Genomic DNA, 16,225 nt, shown 5'->3' with positions numbered 1-16,225 from the left:
CCCTGGGCACAGAGAGAAGGAGACCAGGGCCCCCTCGGGGAACACTGCTCTCTGGCAGTGGATAGTGGGTAATGAATGAGGCTGGGATACTGTGATTTACAACAAGAAATATAGATTTAGTCTCATCTGTGTTTCTGGCACAGAGATCCTACAACTCTTGGAATTTCCTAAGTGCTGAGCACCTTAAAGGGTTTTTTTGTCATGTTAATGAGGTGGATTTTGGGAAGCCCTTAGGTCACCTAAGGGTGGGGGCCACTTGCTGGGGGAGCCAACCCCAGACCTCCAGGGAGGGGAGAGGGACTGGAGATTAGTTCAATCAGCAGTGGCCAAGGCTTTAGTCAATCGTGCCTCTGTGGTGGAGCCTCAATAAAAACCCGGAAGGACGGAGTTCGGAGAGCTTTCGAATTGGTGATCGCGTGGAGGTGCTGGAAGAGTGACGAGCTCAGAGAAGGCGTGGAAGCTCCATGTCCTTTCTCCAAACATTTCCCTACACATCTGTCCCATCTGCCTGTTCTTTTTTTTCTTCTAGTTTTTTTTTTTTTTGAGGAAGATTAGCCCTGAGCTAACATCTGCCGCCAATCCTCCTCTTTTTGTTGAGGAAGACTGGCCCTGAGCTAACATCTGTGCCCATCTTCCTCCACTTTACATGTGAAACACCTACCACAGCATGGCTTGCCAAGCAGTGCCATGTCCACACCCAGGGATCTGAACCTGTGAACCCCAGGCCGCTGAAGCAGAATATGTAGGCTTCACTGCTGTTCCATTGGGCTGGCCCCCTCATCTGGCTGTTCTCGAGTTATATCTTTTCATAATAAATTGATAATCTAGTAAGTAAAATGTTTCTCTGAGTTCTGGCAAATTAATTGAACCCACTGAGTGGGTGGAAGCTCCAATCTACAGCCGGTGGGTCAGAGGCACAGGTGACAACCTGGACTAGCAACTGGCGTCTGAGGTGGGGATGGGGGGCCGTCTTGGGGGACTGAGCCCTTAACCTGTGGGATCTGACACTACCTCCATGTATCGTCTCAGAATCGAGTTGAATTGTGGGACATCCGGCTGGGGTGGGAGGAATGCTTGGTGGTGTGGGAAATACCCTGCGTGCTCTGGAACCGGGTGCAGGACCCTTGGTGTCCCTGCTGCGTGGGGAGGGTGCCCCTTCGGTTCCAGCCTCAACAGTCTGGGAGCTCCTGGAGAAGCCGGGGCCTTTCTGTCATTGTCCTTCCCTGGGTAGTCCCAGCTGGTGCAGTGAGCAGAGTATGCGGCCACGCTCACAGCCAGGCCCTGCCTGGACAGCTTCTGAAGGAAACTGAGCCAAGTCCGGAAGGATGAACGGAATGCTCCTGGGTGGAGTAACCAGAGAAAGGCATGCTCACTGAGCCAGCTCCCTCCCCAGAGAGACAACTAGAACTCAAGGAAGCGCACTCAAAGAAGTCTTCACCTGGAGCTGGCCCAGTGGCAGCGCCACTTCAGCATGTTCCACTTCAGCAGCCTGGGGTTCACGGGTTTGGATCCCGGGCATGAACCTATGCACCGCTCATCAAGCCATGCTGTGGTGGCATCCCACATACAAAATAGAGGAAGATGGGCACAGGTGTTAGCTCAGCGACAATCTTCCTCAAGCAAAAAGAGGAAGATTGGCAACAGATGTTAGCTCAGGACCAATCTTCCTCACCAAAAAAAGAGAAGACTTCACCTAAGAAACAAGCCTGGAATGACAATGAAGGTCTGAAAAGGACAAAGGAAGGATAAAGGGCAACTTTGGGAAGGGAGCCACATTAGAAAGTTCCAGAAAAGGAGTGTTCAGTGCATGCCAAGGGAAGTCAGCCCAGGTGAGGTAGTGAGCATGTGCCAGGAGTCTTGGGGGATGTGGGGCTGAGGCACAGGAGAGAGGGTCGCAGCAGGTCAGTCCCACAGGGAGCGGCCTGGCCCAGGTGGAGCTGACGAATGACTGCTTGAGACATATTCTCTCAGAAGTCCAAGCTGCCTTTCCATGACCAGGTGCTCACTTGGCGTCACTGGGCATCACTCTAGTTATCAGGGAACAAAGTGAACCCCATGTGAGGCAAAATCAGAGCCATCGGAATTTTTTTACTGCAGTGGCATGACTTTCACAGAGAGCGTAACGAACAGAGCAAGTTAGAAATGTCTATTAAGTTAAAGAAGCGATTTTTTTCCTTTAGTCCATTATTATCCACAGCCTCGAAATATGTTCTGAGTATATCAGTGTAATTTCCTTTTGTTCTGAGGTGACTTTCAGCATGAAAATGTTAGAACGAAAATGTTCTAGGAGTAGAGCAAAATAGAAAGAATTCAGGAATCCCAACTCAGCCTTCTAATTGGTGTGGAACCCTGAGCAGGCCATTCGATCTGGGTGCCTCAGTTTCCATTCCTGCAAAATGGGGATAATGAGGCCTAACTCACAGGTTTCTTCCAAGAACAATTGTGCAAAGGGTCTTTTTATAGTCCTGGTTCTTACCAAATAGTAAACGTTAATCTAGACTGCGGCTCCCAAAAGTCATCGTCCGCGGGCGAGCTTGCCCCGTCTCTTGATTCACCGGCGGAAAATTAAGGCATACATTACAGATATTCACACATTTTGTTACCAACGATAACAAAAGTGAGCTGGGAGTCAGACAACCTGGGATCTTTTCCCAGCTCTACCAGTCACGTTCCCCCGGGGGGGCTGGGGTGGTCAGCTTCCCTCTGTGAGCTTCCGTCTCATCACCAGCAAAATGTGAGCAGCAAATCCTTTGGAGCAGAGCTTGATATTCTGCAAAATTCTAACCACATCAGGGTGACCCAATCCCTCTCTCATGTGATTCCTGCAAGCCTTGGCATCTGGCAGCTGCCTGTTATCTGCCTGCTATTCATGGCCAAACGGACTTTGGAGTGGAAGGACACAGATTCCGGGCCCCAGGGTACGGTTTTCTGGGTCTGGGGACCTGGAGGTAGCTAGCCCAGTGACTCCACGCAGCTGACATTTATAGAACGTCAAGCGTGGACCAGGCACAGTTCCAAGCTCAGGACATGTTTCAGTCACTTACTCCTCCATGAGATGGGTATGCAGATGAGACGAACCCTTGGTCTCGCATGGCCATGGGGCTGCCAATCAGCGCAGGCGGCCCTTACACCTGCCGGTCCGGTACGCTGGACTAGGCCACTTCAGGAAAGAACAGCCAGGCCCCCAGGTGATATCAGGTCCTCACTGGCTGAGCTCTGGAGGCCCCTCAGGCTTGTTTTATGCACAGCAGTGGGGGAGGGGGGAGGGTGGATGGTACTTACTGGGCCCATAGGACGGAGCGTCCCAACCTCCTGAGACTGCCCTATAAGTCGGGGCAGCTGTGTGAGACTGTGGACAGCCTGTGGGCGAGTCCAGGTCAGCGAGCTTCTCTGAGGCATAAGTGAGTTCCATCTGCTGGGTGAAGAGTCCTCCCTCTGCCTCCTCCTGAACGGACACCGGTGGGTGAGCCTGAGCCACCGAGCCAAGATTATTATCTCCACTTGACAGAAGAGAAAACCGAGCCGCAGCCAGATTTGGCTCCGACTTGCCAGGGTCAGGATTTGAAGGTCGGCAGCCAAGCCTCTGCTGTGCTGTTCAGCACGTCCTTGGGAGGATGGAGTCACATCATTCAAAGGCTCCTGGCGCATAGTAGGCCAGCTATAGTGATACCTGCTGGTGGGCGGGGTGGCTGTAAGGGTCACTTTTCTCCTTCCCCCACCCTCGCCAGGCTTGGACAGAACCCTGTGGCCTCAGTGGTCTTCACCTGTGTCTCTCTCACCTGCAGAAGACAGGGGCACATCCCCCTGGAGGGTCCCCCTGTTCTCTAACACGCTTCTCTGCTTCAGGATCTTTCTTTCTTACCTGGTTTTTTTTAAACTCCAGCCAGAGCCGGAGTCCTTGACCTTGTCTTGTACATTCCACGTCCCACCACTTAACGATCTCACTGGAGAAAGCAGAAGCCCTTTAGCCTCCCCCCGGGGTGGCCTGTTCCCCAGATTTCCGGAGGACGGCCCATGGTCTCCCCTCTCTGCTCTCTGGCCCCCACCCTCCTGCATGGCAGACCCCCAGCCTTGACCTCCTTGTTGGAACTCCTCCTCTGAAAGGTTGAGGTGTGTTCATTAACTCCTCAGATAACCCTGCTATCTTTTCTGTCACCTCCTCCCCTTTCTTATCTGGGTTCATGGCCCCATCTCCCATCCTTTGACTCCCCACTGGTCCTAAAACCTTTAGTTTGCAAAACCCACCACCCTCTTCTCCCAGAGAGCTGATCTCTCAGGTCCCTTCTGATTGTGAGTTTTGATGACTAGACTCATTTCATTTACTCCTCCCAACAACCTCATTTCAAAGGCTCAGAGAGATGAAAATGTTTGTCCTGGGTCCACAGCTGGTAAGTGACAGAGGCGGATTAGAACCCAAGTCTGTCTGAAGCTAAAAAATAATACTTTCCACCACCTCCTCCTGACACATCATTCTTTGTCACTGAAGGGACCAGCATCTCCAAAGACCTGATCATCTGAGCCGAGGGCTGGGAGGCAGGTGGTGCCCAAGAGGGCGGGTGAGCTGCCTGCAGGCACTGCAGACAATTTGGGCACTGGGACCCGAGACTCACCGTGGGGCCAGCTCAGGAAAGGCTTTTAGGGGCTGCAGCTAGGTGTGAGGGTTTGGGGGGAACAGCCCTGACTCTCGGAGGGGTTGTCGTGAAGCTCCCAGTGGTAGAAGGACCACAGGGGCATCTGCGCTCCCAAGGTGGCAGGTGAGGAGATTTGCTGCGGTCTCCCGAAGGCCTGCACAACATGCCACAGCAGGATCCTGGGGTTCCCAGACAGGGTCCTCACCTAAGGAGAATGAACACCCTAAACTAATTGGGGTCCAGTGAGCACTTTGGCCCCGATGAGCAAACTCAGTTGGGACTCATTTGACCCAAATTTGCTCTGAAGTTAGAAAAGTTACTTCAACTGTGAGGAAGGGACCTCACAAATGGGCCTCATGCTCTGAGCCCCTCCGCCCCCCACAGGGGAACTCCACCTGCCACTTTGACTTCAGGGGACACTGGGTAATGTCTGGAGAATTTTTTGATTCTCACACCTGGGGGTTGAGGGGTGGCTCCTGGCATCTAGTTTTCTCTAGGATGCTGCTAAACATCCTATAATGCACAGGACAGCCCCCAACAGCATGGAATTTTCCAGTCCAGAAGGTCAACAGTACTGAGCTTGGGACACCTGACTTCCCATGTGACAGGCCTTAGGAACAGCCAAGATCACTCTTCAGGGGGCCACTCATCAGGGGTCAACCCCCCAACCCCCGGACACAGAGTGCTGGGCCAGAAGCAGAGGGACCTGTCTGTCCCCGCTCTGCCTGACCAGCTGCGTGGCCTCGAGCAAGTTACTGGAACTCTCCAAGCCTCACCTTTCATGTCCTGTAAATTGAAGATAAGACATTCCATCAAGCGAAGTTAACATCTGTGAGGGCCTCGAGGCTAAGGGCTCTCGGCATTTGTTTTCAACAGCATTCCTAGGCCTGGATGTTGGAGGATCAGATAATAATCAACTCCAGGCTCAAGTGGCCTACAAGGTGACGGCCGTAGTCGTTGAGGGAGATGGATGAAGTGTGTGGAGTCAGAGAGAGTCTGCGCCGAAATCAGGCAGGATGGGTTTCCTCCAAGCTCCGCTGTGTTCTGGCTGTGTGTCATTGGGCAAGATCCTCCCCTCTCTGTGCAGCAACCCCTCTGAGCATTAAATAACAGGGTTCAACAGCAGCCCTCCAGGGCCATTCCAGACCCAATCATCCCTGAGCCTGATCTGAGCTGCTTCCTGGGTAATTGTGCATGTGTACATTACACTTCCTGTGCCTCAGTTTCCTCTTTTGTAAAATAGGGGCTGTGGCATGCCCAACTCAGGGTCACTGCCGATGTTAGTGGAGCCATGGAGAGCATGGAGTCCAGACCCAGACTACCTGGGTGTGTGATGCTGGTCCTGCTGCCTTACTGCTCTGTGACCTTGGGCAGGTGACTTATACCTCCCTGGCCTTTGGTGCTCTCATCTGTAAACCGAGACTTTTCATGTGACCTACCTCCGGGGTCCGTGACACCAGGGCAATGGGATAAGACAGTAAAGTGCCTAGAGTGGAGCTTGGCATACGGTAAGCACCATCAAAGTCTTTGCACCGTTCTGAGTCTTTCCATGATGGTGATGTAGGACAGTGCTTGGCACAGAGTAGATGTTTCATAAACTGTGGTTGCTCTCCATGGTACCGATCAGTAGCAGGAGGACTCACCATGTGGCCTGGCCTGGGCTTGGTATCCTTTTTCTGTCTTGCAGAACAATGCCATCCTCCATCACATGGTGCCTCCTCCTGCTGGCAGGCCTGTGCTGCCTGGTCTCCGGCTCTCTGTATACATCCAGCCATGATGAGCAACCACCACCCCTCCACAGCCTAGGCCGCAAACTGTCCAACTTCGCCTTCAGCCTGTACCGTGTACTGGCCGCTCAGTCCAACACCACCAACATCTTGTTCCCCCAACTGAGCATCACTACCACCATTGTGTTGATCTCCCTGGGGGCCAAAGGTGACACTCACACCCAGATCCTGCAGACCTTAGATTTCAATTGCAAGGACACATTTGAGATCTACATAGGCTTACCACATTTCGTCAACAGACTACACCAGCCACGCCAATCATTGCTGATGAGCACCGACAATATACTAGTCATTGATAAAAATCTGAAGAAAGTGGGTACATTTTTAGTGGATGCTAGAGAGCTGTTCCACCCAGAAGTCCTCCCCGTCGACTTCAGGGACACTAAGAAGCCAAGGAACAGATCTCCGAGTATGCACAGAAGACAACTGGGAGAAAATTGGTGGATTTGATCAATGACCTTGACAAAAACACGGCTCTTGCTCTGGTGAATTACATTTTCTTTCATGGTGGGTTTTACCACCAGCCGGAGCTGTTTCAAATGGGAACATCCAAAAATATTCATAGTCTAAATTTCCTTGACAGTGTAAGACAGGATGTGGCAGCACATCTCAGCCTGGGCTACTCAATTTTCTACACACAACCACTAAAATACTTTCCATGATCAGATAAGGCTGGGGAATGATGGGTTCAACTGTCAAATCATCAACTTCTCTGTAGGACTTTTCAGAGCCTTTAATGTCTTAATGTGCGTTATAAATCCCTACAAGGGAGGGCGTACAATAAGCAATGACCCCCAAAATAGAGACCCAGGAAAGCAAATTTTAGTAGAGGGTATGAAGGGAATAGTCTCATGGGACGCACTTCTGACAACTTTCGTCTAGTGGAAATAGGGACAGCTTGAGAGTCGGAAAGAGCCAGGTTCAAATCCTGCCTCTACCACTTCTTAGCTGTTTGACTGTGGGCAAGTCATTTTGCCTCTCGCAGGTTCCAGTTTCCTCTCTGTTACCTGGACATCATAAGACCCTTGGTGGCAGCTTCCTGTGAGGTTTAAACACGTTACAAAGAACACGGGACTCGGCAGTCTCTTAGCAGGTGCTCAGCTAAGCTTGAATGTCAGCCTGCCTCCTCCCTGAGTGTTGAAACTGGCGGGAACCTGTGGGCCCCGGAGGGCATCCTAAGGCACTTTAAATGCCCATGGGAATAGCCTGGGGTGGGAGGGGAGGGTCCAGGCCAGGGGCTGCTTCCTGCACACTCTTGGCTGCTTGCTCTACAGGCAATAGGGCGATGGAGAGGGGCCAGCTGGAGTCAGCACTTCTATGTCTCAGCTCTGCTGTGGGCTTTAGGGGGGGGCTCTCACCCCCTCTCCAGCCTCAGTCTCCATCTCCTGTCCAATCAGAAATTTGGGCCCAGGGCTCCCCGAGGCACCCATCTACTCTGACCTGCCGGGACAGTGACGTTCTCTCAGTGTGGCAGAGGGGAGCTGCCCAGGCATCTGCATTTCACCTACTGGTCCAGGAACAGGAAGTTAGGGTGAGATCAAGAGTGATTTCCCTGGATGATAAGAAAGAACCGTCACCTGACAAGGGGCGGGGAGCCTGAGGCAAGGAGGTGCTGAGTTTGCCTTGGGGAGCTTCCAACTGCTCCTAACAACTTTTATTAATCATCCTCAGGCCATGCATGAATAAACAGAAAATCCCAGGAAAAAGGCCTGCTCTATGCACCCAGCTTGGTGCCATTTAGTCTCTGTGATACCGAAATTCTGGTTCCACCTCTGGCCTCAGATTATCCTTACAAAGCCCATCGGAAGCCTGATGGGTTCATTTTAGCCCTGTTTTACAGATGGTGAAGCTGAGGCTCAGAGAGAAGTGTCTCACCGCAGGGCCTCAGGGCTCCCTTCTCTAGCACGCTTGTCTAAACCTTTATCCCACCCCTAGCTGGGTGCATCTTCACCCTCTGCCAGGCAAAGGGAGGGATGATTGCGACGCTGGGTGCTCGATCAAAGGAGACTTCCAAGTGGACGAGAATGCCACCATCACGGTGCCCATGGTCAAACGCATAGGTGATTTTTTCCTGCACTGGACCTTTGAGCTCTCTTCCTTCGTCCTGCTGCAGCGTTACACAGGAAGTCTCTTCACCTTCCTGATCGTGCCTGGCCCCGAGAGGAGTATTCATTGGCTGGGTGACCGTATCACCGACAAGCACCTCTCCCTCTTCCTCAAACGCGTTAACTGACCTTGATTCCCAGCCCAGGGCAGACCGAGAGCTGCCACAGGAGACCTGACCAGGGGTTGGGAGGCGGGCCCACAACCCCTGGGCCACAGCCACTGTGCGTGACCTTGTGTGTCCAGACAGAGCCCAGCATGCATTCAGGCAGCACCAGCTGGGCTCCGGGAGAGGGACGGGCCCACAGCTGAGGAGGCGAAAGTCTTGGCCTTCGGGACTTGCTCTCCAGCACGGACACTGTTCCTTCCGGTGCCAGGACCCGGTGCTGGGCCAGCAACGCCAGCACTTGCCATGGGAGAACCAGGAGGACGGGGTGGGTTCCCCAGGAAAGGAAGCAGTTGCTGTGGAACAAAGGCTAGAACGTCCACGCTGGGCAGGGGGAGCTGCTGAGAGGAGGGAGAGCAAAGGCCCGGAGTGGGGGCTGCAGCACGTGCTGAGGGTGTCGGGTTCCTCTGATGTTAGATCAGGGTGGTTGGACCGGGTCCTCTGGAGTGAAGTGATACCTGAGGCTGCAGCCCAAACAGTGCAGATCTCTGAATCCATCCAACGCCCAGGCCTCCTGCACTGTTCTATTATGTACATTATGAAACAGAAATGAAAATCAAAAAAGTATGAGGTTAAAAACATGAATAGAAGGGGCTGGCATGGTGGCATAGTGATTGGGTTCACCTACTCAGATTCAACTGTCCAGGGTTCATGGGATCAGATCCCAGGCATGGACCTACACACCACTCATCAAGCCATGCTGTGGAGGTGTCCCAGATTTGAAAGAGAGGAAGATTGGCAAGATGTTAGCTCAGGGCCACACTTCCTTAAGCAAAAAGAAGAAGATCGGCAACGGGTGTAAGCTGAGAGCCAATCTTCCTCATGAAAAAAAGAAAAACAGTGAATAGACATTTTAGGACCTCTTCCCTCACCTCCCATATTCCGGCACCACAGGCTGAGTATACAGAACAAGGGGGGCTGGATCCAGAACACGCCAGATAGAGCCTGAGTGCCAGTCAGCCACATGTCAGACCCTCAGGGAGACACCCTGTCCCCATGGAAAACGAGAGCTGACTCAATCCCCCAGTCACTCATCACTCACCAAACAGATGTCACTCAGAACCTCACCCCACGCCTCACATTCCCCTGGGATTCGGGCCCAGAGAAGGCCCACTCTGGGGTGGCCAAACCCTGCAGGACAGTGTGCAAAGTGCTTCCCAGAGGACACCTGGATCTGCTTGGAGGGCTTCTCAGAGGAGGTGGCATTGGAGAGGCTTTGCAGGACAAGAGGGTCCTGTGATTCTGATGTCCTCTGACACAGGTGTACACGGCCTAAAAGCAGAATAAACCCAGGCTGACCTCACGTCCTCATGTGGGCAGGGGCATAGGGGGCTAAGTGGGAGAAAGGCTCAGAAAGGAAACACTTTCAGTGCTCTGAAACTCCTTTGTTTTCTAACCTTCGTGACAGTTCTGCCAATATACATGTGCTCCAACTGTCCCTTTCTGGAACCTATCATCTGAAAACCATCCTGGGCAAACTGGGCATCACCAAGGCCTTCAGCCTGGAGGCAGACCTCTCGGGGATCACTGAGGAAGTGCCCCTGACAGTGTCCAAGGTGAGTCTGTCCCTGTGTCCGTGGGGCAGATGTGTGGGGGCCGCAGCTCAGGGCTGGGTCTGAGAACACAAACATGCCTGCAGGAGGGGGGCCTCCCAGGAGGGCCGCTACCTCCAGCCAGATTGGACAGGCTCAGAGGGCAGAGCGGAGGAGGCGGCCTCAGCGCTGCTGGTATCTCAGGGACCTCCTCCAGGCCAGACACCTCGACCTCTGTGCCATCTGTGTGCAGGGCCTTCCCTTCTTGGCCTCGATGGACCCGTGTTTACAAAGACAGGCTTAGGCTCAGGGCTTTCCGAGCACTTTGGGCCCCTGAGTCCCCTGACTCTGGGAGATCCCGGAGAGTCACTGAGTCCGAGTGAACCAGGGACTTTGGTTGAGATGCCGTTTCTTCAGGAGAATTGCAGGTGACCAGAGACACCAGTGCAGCTCAATGACTGGGTGTGAACCGAGCGCCTGGTGTGGAGTGGGTGCTGAGAAGGTCCCCTTCTCAGCCTGGGTCCTCAAGGAGCTTGAAATCTGCTACTAGAAACAAGAGATGTGCAGGAAACTCCTCTCCCTCCTGAGGGTGAGGCTGTTTGCAGGGAGGCTGAGGACGGTGGCAAGGGAGGAGGAGTGAGGGCGCCATGGCGGAGTCAGGCGGCTCCTGGTGGAGGTGAAGGAGGCATGTGCACCCCCTGCAGGGAGGGAGGATGAGGACGGGAAGCCAGGCCAGATGATGAGAGAGGTCTGAACATGGTTGTTGAGCGACAGACAAGGGAGCGGTTCCCTGGGGAAGGGAAGGGTTAAGTGGGGGAGTCCAGGATGGGACTGGGTACGTTGGCAGGACCCGTTGATGGAGCCCACAGTTACCAGATAAAGATCTCGAATGTGACATACAAATCCCTCATCCTCTTGTCTCTGAGTCTCCCTTTACTTCCTCAGGATGTGTGTGCAACCCAGGTCACAGCAATCTTTTATGTATCCACTTAATTAATGTTTATGAGGTATTTACACTGTCCAGGCACTGTCCTGGGCCATGATGAAATGTTGGCTGAAGCCCACAATTTGCTTAACGGGTATGGAAAGCCAGCAATGACAGGAGATGGGCTTCTCTGGAGGTGGGTGGGAACACCTAATTAATTGTTTAAATTTTGGTAGAAGAGCAATAAGAAAATGGCCAACAGTAAGGCAAGGCCAAGCCAGGCCGGCCACACAACAGGGAGAGAGCTAAGCGGTCTGCACTCATTGGGGGACCACAATCGGTTCAGAGTGTTAAAGGCTCATGTCCACATTAAATAATGGGTGTTTGGATCTCTGGCTAGATCAAACACGAAAACATAAAAAACATAAATGTTCTAGAAGAAAGAAGTGGTTTAATTTATTTCTTGATATTGTAGTGGGTAAGGCCTCTCTAAATAAGGCAGAAAACCCAGAAGTCATAAAAGTAAGGATTGAAGTATTTGGCTTTATAAAATGCAAACTGTATAGCTGAAAAAAAGCCATTCAATTCACCAAGACGATGCAGTTATACATGCACTGAGCATCAGAGTTCCTCTATCTATGAAGCAAACATTGACAGAGTTAAAGGAACAGACAACCGCACAATATAGCAGGAGAATCAATACCCTCCTCTCGATAAACAACAGAAAAACCAGACAGAAGATCAATAAGAAAACAGGATTTGAACAACACTCTAGACCAATTGGACTAACAGACAAATACAGACCACTCCACACAACAGCAGAATACACATTTTTCTCAAGTGTACATGGAATATTCTCCAGGACAGACCTTACATTAGGCCACAAAACAAGTTATAATAAACTTTAAAAGATTGAAATCAGGGAGCCGTCCCCATGGCCAAGTGGTTAAGCTGGCCCACTCTGCTTCGGTGGCCCAGGGTTTCGCTGGTTCAGATCCTGGGAATGGACATGGCACCACTCATCAAGCCATGCTGAGGTGGTGTCACACGTGCCACAACTAGAAGGACCTACAACTGCAATATACAACTATGTACTGGAGGGCTTTTGGGAGGAAAAAAGCAAAAAAAAAAAAAAACTGAAATCATACAGAATATGCTGTCCAATCAAAACGGAATAAAACTAGAAATCAGTAGCAAAAGGAAAATAGAAAAATCCAGAAATACATGAAAATTAGGCAACAACTTTTAAGCAACCAATAAGTCAAAGAAGATATCACAATTAGAAAATATCTTGACACAAGTGAAAATGAAAACATAACACACCAAAACTTATGGAATTCAGTAAAAGCCGTACTAAGAGGGAAATTTATGATTGTAACCATGGATATTAAAAAAAGAAGAAAGAGGGGCTGGCCTGGTGGTATAGTGGTTAAGCTCACACGCTCCACTTCAGTGGCCCAGGGTTCAAGGGTTTGGTCCCAGGCACAGACCCATACACCACTTATCAAGCCATGCTGTGGCAGCATCCCACTTATAAAATAGAGGAAGATTGGCACAGATGTTAGCTCAGGGCCAATATTCCTCACCAAAAAAAAAGAAGAAGAAGAAGAAAGGAAAATAAAGAAGAAAGATATCAAATCAATAACCTAACTTTACAACTTAAGGAGATAGAAAAAGAAGAATAAACTAAACCCAAACTTAGCAGAAGGAAATAATAAAGAGTCAAGTAGAGATCCACAAAATAGAGGATTAAAAAAAACAATGAGGAAAATCAACAAATCCTGAATTGGTTCTTTGAAAAGATCAACAAAATTGAAAAACCTTTAACTAGACTAACTAAGAAAAAAAGAGAGAAGACTCAAATTACTAAAATCAGAAATGAAAGAGGCGATATTATGAGCAATTTTACACAGTTAAAAAGGCAAACATGTATACCAATGGAATAAAATACAGAGGCCAGAGATAAACCCTCACTTACATCAGCAAATGATTTTGGACAAAGGCGCTAAGACAATTTCATGGGGAAATGACAGTCTTTTCAATAAGTGGTGCTGGGAAAACTGGACGTCCACATGTGAAAAAATGAAGTTGGACCCTTCCCCCGCTACAACGTAGACAAAATTAGCTCAAAACGGATCAAAAACCTAAATGTAAGAGCCAAAACTACAGAACTCTTAAAAGAAAGCATAAGGGAAAGCTTCCTAACATTGATTCAGTAATGATTTCTCAGATATGACACCAAAAGCATAGGCAACAAAAGTTAAAATAGATAAACTGGACTATATCAAAACTTAAAACTTCTATGCATCAAAGGACACAAACAACCGAGTGAAAAGGCAAACCATGGAATGGGAGAAAATATGTGCAAATCATATATCTGAAATGGGTTAATATCCAGAATATATAAAGAACTCCTACAACTCAACAACAACAAAAAACAACCAACCCAATTAAGAAATGCGCCAAGGACTTGAATAAACATTTCTCCAAAAAATATGTAAATGGCCAACAAGCCCATGAAAAGATGCTCGACATCACTAATCATTGGGGAAACACAAATCAAAACCACAGTGAGAAAGCCCTTCATACCCACTAGGATGGTTATTATTTTAAACAACAAAAAAAGAAAGAATAAGTGTTGGCAACAATATGGAGACATTGGACCCTGTGTGCACTGTTGGTGGGAACGTAAAATGATGCAGATGATAGAAACTGTACAGCCCTTCCTCAAAAGACTAAAAATTGAATTCCCATATGATCTAGTAATTCCGCTTCTGGATATATACCCAGAAGAATTGAATGCAGAGTCTAAGGAGGTGTTTGTGCCTTCCTGGTCCCAGCAGAATTACTCACAATAGACAAAAGATGGAAACAACCCAAATGTCCAACAACAGGTGAAAAAATAAACAAAATTTGAGATACATACATATATATATATATATATATATATATATATACACACACACAAGGGAATATTATTCAGCCTTAAAAAGGAAGGCAATTCTGATACATACTACAATATGGATGGACTTTGAGGACATTATTCTAAGTGAAGTAAGCCAGCCACAAAAAGACAAATATTGTGTGATTTCACTCATATGAGATACCTAAAGTAGTCAAATTCAGAGACAGAAAGCAGAATTTACATTTGTTTGTAAATATTTCCACAGGGTAAATTTCCAGTTGTAGACTTCCTGAGTCAAAAGGTAGGTTTTTCTTCTTTTAACTTTAATAGATGTTACCCAATTATCTTCCCAAGAGGCGAGTACCAGCAGCTGGGGAGAGGAATGACAGTTGACGTTTAAAGAGTATAGAGTTTCAGTGTTGCAAGAGGAAAAGAGTTCTGGAGACGGGTCACACAACAATGTCAGCGTCCTTAACCCTACTGATTGTGCACTTCAAAAGGGTAAGATGGCGAATTTTATGTTATACGTGTTTCACAACAATTAAAAACAGAGTAATACAAACTGTCTTTACATTTAATAGTAATAATTGTATTTCCTAAATAAAACGATGAAATTTCTGACATATTCAGCTATTACTTATAATCCTATGGCCTTAATAATAATTTTACATCAATTTGTTAAAAAATATATATTCAACTGCCATATCAAAAAGTGCCATAAGCAAAGCCGAAGGGCAAACTGAGAAATTTTTTAACAGATGTGACAGAGAGAGAATCGTTTTAATTTTAAAGAACTCTTTCAAATCTATAAGGAGACAGTAAGTAACCCAGGAGAATAATGAGCAAAGGATTTATGCAGGCAGACCACAAAAAAAAAGTACAAATGACCAATGGAAATACGCAACGATTCTCATCTCCATTCATAATTTTAAAAACACAAATCGAACGAGCAGAGCGCCATTTTTCCTCTTACCAAATTCGCGTGAATGTCTGTGGTCAACAGCACTGGGTGCTGATCTGCGTATGTGGAAACAGACATTTTCATACAATAGATGGGGGGGTGTAAATTTGTGCAACCTCTTCGGAAGATAATTGGGTAACATCTTTTAAAGTTAAAAGAAGAAAAACCTACTTTTTGACTCAGGAAGTCTACAACTGGAACTTTACCTTGTGGAAATATTTACAAACAAATGTAAAAAAGAAATTTCTTTTTAATTGCAGCATTGTTTGAAGAGCAAAAAATCCTGAATGTCCATGAATAGGGAACAGATTATATAAATGCAGGTACATCCCTACAATGGGACATCGTGCAGCCTTTAAAAAGCCTAAGGCTAGTTCTGTACAGGCTGGTAGGGAGAGAGCGCTAAAAGCAAAAAATATGGGAAAAGCCAAGTGCAGAACCGTGTGCATATATGATTTCCTCTGTGAACACACATTCCTTTATCTAAGTAGTGTTTACTGGGCACCTACCACGCGCCGGGCACTGGCTGTGCTGCTGTGAACACAGACAAAATCCCTGTGCACAGGAGCTCCGTGGGCGATGCAGTCCCTAACCCAGGTAAGTCAGTACCGTGAATGGGATGAGGGAAGGTGAGGAGTCCCACAGCCAAAGGATAGGAAGTGCGAGGGTGTGTGGTGGGAGACGCGCTCAGACAGTGATCAGGCAGGGCAGACCTCACTGAGAAGTGGGCATCTGAAACTCCAGGGAGGTGAGAGAGTAAGCCATGTGGATAGGGAACAGGCAGGGCAAAGACCCTGGGGCGGGGATGTGTCTAGCATATTCAAGGGAAGCAAGGAGGCAGTGTGCCTAGAGCAATGCAGACTATGAGCGAGAGAGAAGCAGAAGAGGCCAGAGGCGAGACTGCAGGGCCTGCCTTGGGGGGCTCAGGCGACGTACCCCTCTAAGGACTGGCTTTTGTTCTGAGAGACCTGGAGCCCGAAGCAGGGTTCCAGCAGAGGCACGAAGTGATTTACATTTTGACAGAATCACATAAAGATGTGGGTGATAAAATCATAGATGATTGTCTTTCCTTCTTTATAGTTTTCTATATTTAAAAAATATTAAATATTAATTTAAGAATCAAATGGAAGGGGATGCAGGGAGATTAAGAAAGCTGGGTGGGCAAGTGAGAGCTCAGGGAGGCAGTTCTAGGCGGACAGAGAAGCGGGGGCCTGG

General features: G+C 48.9%; 1 pseudogene; it reads left to right on the top strand.

Annotated features, from left to right (window-relative positions):
* Positions 1 to 6,322: 6,322 nt before the first annotated feature.
* On the top strand, positions 6,323 to 8,651 carry LOC139045802 (alpha-1-antiproteinase 2 pseudogene; annotated as a pseudogene).
* The last annotated feature ends 7,574 nt before the right edge of the window (positions 8,652 to 16,225 follow it).

The sequence above is a fragment of the Equus asinus genome, chromosome 7, assembly GCF_041296235.1.
Source record: "Equus asinus isolate D_3611 breed Donkey chromosome 7, EquAss-T2T_v2, whole genome shotgun sequence".
In the NCBI taxonomy this organism is placed as follows: domain Eukaryota; kingdom Metazoa; phylum Chordata; class Mammalia; order Perissodactyla; family Equidae; genus Equus; species Equus asinus.
This window is presented reverse-complemented; position numbering and strand designations above follow the sequence as displayed.